General features: G+C 46.5%; 1 protein-coding gene across 3 annotated transcripts in view; it reads left to right on the top strand.

Moving 5' to 3' along the window:
* The first annotated feature begins 1,758 nt into the window (after positions 1-1,758).
* MCTP2 (multiple C2 and transmembrane domain containing 2) overlaps positions 1,759-6,000 on the top strand; it is an 895,323-nt gene continuing 891,081 nt past the window's right edge. The window contains exon 1 of one of the 3 annotated variants that reach the window (XM_078683148.1): positions 1,759-2,234. The gene's annotated coding sequence lies outside the window, so the exon portion shown is untranslated. The remainder of the gene's footprint in view (positions 2,235-6,000) is intronic. The other 2 variants (XM_078683146.1, XM_078683147.1) reach the window with 2 other exon arrangements.

Here is a 6,000-nt window from a genome sequence, read left to right as displayed (position 1 = left end):
CATGCGTTATGGCTTCCTATCACCCTTTATCTGGATGTTTGTGCCAAGCGTTCCTCTCACTTACCCCCATTTCAGCAAGAGGTTTCGAAACCCCCCTGAGTTAACCTTCGTTCCTTCTTTTTCTCTAGTATTTATTTTTCCGCATATATTTGCATTGTTTCCCATGTTACTAAGCCTCTTATGGTGTATACTTTAAATTTCCAGCCTCCTTTACTTTTTATTTTCCTTTTTCCTTTTCCCCCCCTACATTCTTTATCTTTTGATATTTACTGTGGTACCCTAGTTTATTATACTTTTTGATGATGATGTATTCCATTTCATTCTTTGTAATAACAATTTTGTTTATTCTAATAAAATTCTACTTGAACTTAAAAAAAGAATGAAAGTGGAAATTAATTGTAGTTGGTCGGTGCTGCTCTTACACAAAAAACGGTATGACTGCTTGAACCATTTAGCAAGCAGCAAAGAATAGCGATGATGGATTGAACCAATAGAAAGGCAGCAGTCCTTTTCCACTCCAACAGGTCTTCCAGACAGCGCATGCGCTAAGTAGGCTTGACCTAAAAAAGGATGTTTTACATATCCCTGTACTACTTGACAGGCACCATGCAGTGCCTGTCACTTGGTACAGGTATATGTTGGGGTGCACCATAGGTGCCCCGTAACACCCACACAAATGGGAAAGGGGCCCGCTATGGGCCCCTAAAGTCCACCCCTGCCAGAGATTGACATCATAATTGCCGTCATTCTGGGCTATACGGGAGGTCCGACCGGCTGTCTAATTCAATCCAACTGTCGGAACCCTGGCGGTCAGATTTTCCGACCGCCACCGCTCTGACCGCCATCGTAATGTTGCGGTCGGATCGGCCCTTATGATTGGCGGGGGACCACCACCGACGGGCTGATAATGGCAGTCCTCCCGCTATCGTAATCAGGCCCTAAAGGTTTACGTTGTGCATGTACCACGTTGCATTGTGCAAATGAGACTCAAATCGCTTATAAATATGCCCCATATTATTTTAATAACTGTCAAATTCATAGGGAGTTGAGTCAAACTCAGTATAAAGGGACTGTAAACCACGATTCACTGCGATTTGGAATACTTGTCAAAGTATAGCTGCCAAATGGCTCCAGGTCATCAAGTCTTGGCTTTTTAACCAACAGCACTCGGCATGTTGGGATTTTTGAAGTCATGCTAACAATAATCAGCAGCCTTGACACTGTGACGTGGCTGCTGTATGGATTATAAAATCGGAGTTCAATGGCCTCTGGGTCCAGGTGGCGCTGCATCAGCTGCACCAATAGAAGGAGGTATGATGACCCTGACAGTGACAATGATGAACGTGAAACCGCATGTCACAGAGAACAGCGCGCTCTTGGTTATGAAGCCAGGGCTAACTGAGAGTGTCACTCTTAACATGCCAGCTGTGGCTCTTCTTTCCAATGTGCCACTCGTGTCTGTTCCGAGGAGGGTCCGTCCCCATGTCTTTAATCTGGGGTGTTCTTAGCAGTCCGCTGTTATCAGTTTGGTGCCGGTGCGCAACCACGTGAGTACGCAAATCTCCCTTTTCGATCACAGAAGCTGGTAACTATGAGTTTTTAGTGATGTAAGGGATATTTAATTGTCAAGGAACTTGCTTCCTATCCCTTGGCTTCCAGTTCATTATGTAACGCGGAGATAGTTGGTCCTCGACTGCACTGTACCGAGGCTTTACGGAGTGGGCGGGCGAAGGGCGTGGGGAGGACACGCTCCTCCCCGCTCCTGTCGGGGGCCGGCCCGGGTGTGTGTATGTGAGTGTCCGGACAGGAGGAGGAAGTGCGGGGTGCTGTAGGAGTCTGTCGGTGTGGGCTGTTTAAGACTAGACAATGGGGTCCAGGGGAGAAAGATATACCACAATTCACATTGAAGAAGAAGGGAGCGGCGCGTGAGGAAGGGATATTCTTCAGAAAAGAGGGCGCCCGCCTGCATTGGAGAGGAAAACACACCAAACAGCAGGGTCCACTGAAAGTGTGCATACTATAGTTGCCCCGAACCTGTTCAGGCGAGAGTTGTATATACGTGTAAGAGGCGGAGAGTTCCCATTTGGACCTCGTGTGTGCTAAGTAAAGCACAGCTGTGCCAGGAGCCCTGCTCGGGAGAGACGGTGGAGGGAAGAGAGCATCTCCCAGCGGAGAGCACAACTTTCTGGTGGAGGTTACTAACTGGGACCCTGGAAGGCGTCGAGCCAGAGCAGGTACAGTATATGACCACATGCCTTTTGATGTTTATGTTCGGACCGCCCCCACTTGACAGTCGTGACACCGTCAGTGAGCCTCCACTGTTTATTTGGTAGCCCAGTGCATTATGGAACTTGTAGGTTTTTTTTAGTCTAACAAATGGCATTCACGCCTTGGTGATCATGATTCTTTTGGCGAAAATACTCGAAGAGATGGAAGGTGTCAGCATGGCCGGAGGCCTGTTGGCGGTTAGGAACATACTTGCAGAAAAGAAAGTGTTCGAGAGTGTCTGCAGCCGGGTTGCATGTGGACAGTAGCAAGGCCAATAGATCATATACGGATCTAATATTTGGTTTCTCTCTTTGGAGTATGGTAGTGCCGCCTATGCAAAAGCAACGCATCGAAAAGCAAAAGAATGAACAATGCATTTAGTCACAAATGGTGCCATGTGACAGTGTAACTCCAAGGCGATGTTCATTCTGGGCATAAACATTGTGCAGAGGGAAGGGAGTTATTGAGAGGTGATGAGTTCTCGGCTGCAAGAAGACCTCTCAAAAATATACCACTCGAGGTGAGACAGAGAGCAGTGCATTCATATGGTGCTCGGCCAAAATAGGTGAATGCAGCGCAGCGCTCCTCACAACTGATGGAGAAGATGCGTGTGCATTATCTGCACATACATAGCGCATAGAGAAGGTTCACTCCAAGTAGGGAGGTGTTAATGGTTATGGCGAAAGAGTGATCTGTGGAGACTGAGGGTGCCCTTTAGAAGAGCCCAGACGACAGCCCCTTTTATTTACTATTTTTGTTTGGCACAAACCAGGTCCATTTTGTGGATCCAAGCACTGTTCAAGTGAATGTTTCAGGTCTGTGCATATGGGTATAATAATATGGGGAACAGCCATGACACACACATAGGCAAAAAACAGGCGAACCTGACTCCCCATCTAACCCTCAACAGTGTAATAAAACCGCATGTTCCACTCTGTGCGTATGATTAGATAGATAGATAGATAGATTGTTCTACTGTATTTTTCAGGTGTTCTTTTTTCTTTTTTGCAAAAGATATATTCCCAAACCCATGATGCAAGGGGTTAAGTGTGTACTTTGTGATAAAAACACATCGCATAGAAGAGACCTCTTGACTATTAGGAGAGATGTTGCCCTATGTCAAGCAATTGTTACATGTCAATGCTGCTGTATTGTGGTAATAAGCTTGAATATGACAGTTGAACTGTAATAAATGTGTGGATGTATGCTTATTAGTACAGTTGCTCTAAATAACATGTTATTGGACCACATTTAATTTCACTGCTGTGGGATCCACACTCACAAAAACTTGAAATTGAGGCAGGCATTGGCAGTAAATGCATTTAAAGCGGATTTCTGCATTTGAGAAACATCCCTTTGGTCATCATGGCCTTTGCCATGTTTGATACCTCCCACCAGGTCTTTGTTAGCGGTGGGTAGTACTTTACTTGTAATGTAAAAAGCAAAATTACAACCTGCACCTGTAGCAAGCCTTTTCTGACAACATGCCTTTGATGAATGGGTGTGCTGGCTCATCGTGCACATTTGCATAGAGTCGTTTCACCTGGTAAGCATGAAAACAAATCTCAGGCAATGAAGCTTCAGTACACACTCACCTTTGCATATTGGTAAAAAACAAAAACAAGCTATTTATTTATGTGGTGAAAATATTTCTAATTTGCATGTTTTATGTATAGTATTTTGCATATTTCATATAGTGCTTCTTCACCATGAGGTATGAGTGAACTTTGTGAAGAACCTAGAGACTCCAAAGCAAATAACATTGATCCAGTTAAACCAGGTTTGTGGGTGGATAAAAAGTTTAACTAGGCGGTGGAGTGAGAGTTATTTTATTGTGTAAAGAAAAGGTGTGGGATTTTTTTTTTTTTTTATAAGTGCCAGGAGGGCGGAAGCACTTCAGTTCTGTGTAGTGAGATCGTTCTACGGACATTTTGTGCCTGTTAAAAAGGATTGTTCAGTACTCGAGAGCTTTTAAATGTAGGTACTTTGAGCAAAGGATTGGTTTTGCTCCATATAACTCTTTGGGTTCTTGAGATGTCTAGAAGACCACCAAATATATTGTGTGTATTTGTAAACTGCACTATCACAGTGGCATAGGAAGGGGGGTAGAGGGAGGCAGTCTTCCCCGGGAAGCACGAGTTTTGAAGTTGGTGGGCACCCACCCCCACTCTTACCTGGTGTTTTGGGGTGGCAATTCCTTTTCCCCGTTCTTCAATGCGGCTGCCACGGGAAGGCAAATGTAGTGGATGCCACAGGCGGCCAAAGGGCTAGCTACACCACTGCACTATTATCAGCAATGGTACCCGGGCCCTGAGCAGGTGTATGTGCTTACGGTATGTTGATTAATCAAAAAGCCAGGTCTTGAGCTTCTTGTGCAATTCAAGAAGAGAGGTGGAGGCCCGATGTGGAGAGGGATGCCACTCCACACTTCAGGATTGATGTAAGGGAATGCCCATCCTTCTGATCAGGCTCTGTGTATGTGTGAGATGTGTACCAGTTGGAGTCCTGCACTGCGAAGGTGTCTGGGTGGTTGGTAGGAGATGCAACTTTTCAGTCTGGCGGGCTTAAGTTGAATGAAGCCTTGAATGTGTGTGTGACGAGTTTGAAATGAGTGCATTTTTGTATTAGGAGCCAGTGAAACTCCCTGAGGTGTGGTGCGATGTTAGGTCTGGATGCGAGGTTGAGGATGGCTGTCTGGTTTGTAGTCTTCTAATAAGTTGGTTGGGGATCCTAGTGGAGAGAGTGTTCTATTACTGCATACCTGTTCGTGGGCGCTTGGGTTGCTTCGCCCAACTTCTCGCCGGACCCGCTCCGCGGGTCCCGCATCGTGGTCCCGGGTTGAGCCAGCGCCAGAGGAGAAAGGATTGGGAAAGAAAACTCTGCTGTGGGGCGTGTGGTCGGCGCTGCAGGGCTGCGAGTAGTGTGTTCAGGGACTCCATCTCCCAGGAGTCCCTGATAGCCCGATTGAGAATACCTGGGCCGCTCTCCCTGCAAGCCCCGCCCCCCACACCCCCACCCATCCTAGACGCCAGTACTTCAGCTGCGCGGGAGCGTCCCGGGACAAGGGCGGGACCGTTTCGACCGTTCTGACCGATCTGGGCCGGGCCACCCCTCTTGGCTTTAATTTCTCTCCTGACAGCATATAATTATATACCATTGATCGTGAACTATGTCTGGCCCGGAATTAAGAAGCAAAGTATCATCTGCTGGGGGCTCCATTGTGGGAGGAATTGAGAAATTCTTAACTAGAGCCAATTCCATAATTAATACAGAAATCTCCGTTTTGGAAAAGCGAATGTTTCTGGAAATGCCGGCTAATAAGAGATCTTCCCTTGGAGCAATGGCCTTAGTAAAAACTCCTGTACGGTCTGGCCTAGCCAACACACCTGAACCCCGTACAATTGAACCTAATATTCCACCCGGTGTGGAGACAAATGACTCCCAGGACTTAGATGTTTTAATTAATGAAATTCTACCTGAAATCAATTTAGCTTTTGGTAATCTTGTGCCCATACAATCCGAGCCCGCAATCACAGACAACAGTTCGCCGTCCCATGGGGTAAAGGACGGAGCCATCCCTAAAAGGAAACGGACATATAATAAAAAAGAAGGGAATAAGGCGAAAATAGCTAAGAGACAAAATAATGGGCCCGAATTAGTTACACCTATAGGGGGACCCCCTGAGTCTGTTCATGGGGCGGGTGCCTTATTTATGCCTCCCCCTGCCCCTTA

This window comes from Lissotriton helveticus, chromosome 3_1 (genome assembly GCF_964261635.1).
Source record: "Lissotriton helveticus chromosome 3_1, aLisHel1.1, whole genome shotgun sequence".
NCBI classification, from domain to species: Eukaryota; Metazoa; Chordata; class Amphibia; order Caudata; family Salamandridae; genus Lissotriton; species Lissotriton helveticus.
Note: the sequence above shows the minus strand (reverse complement) of the source record. Positions and strands in the feature narration are given on the sequence as shown.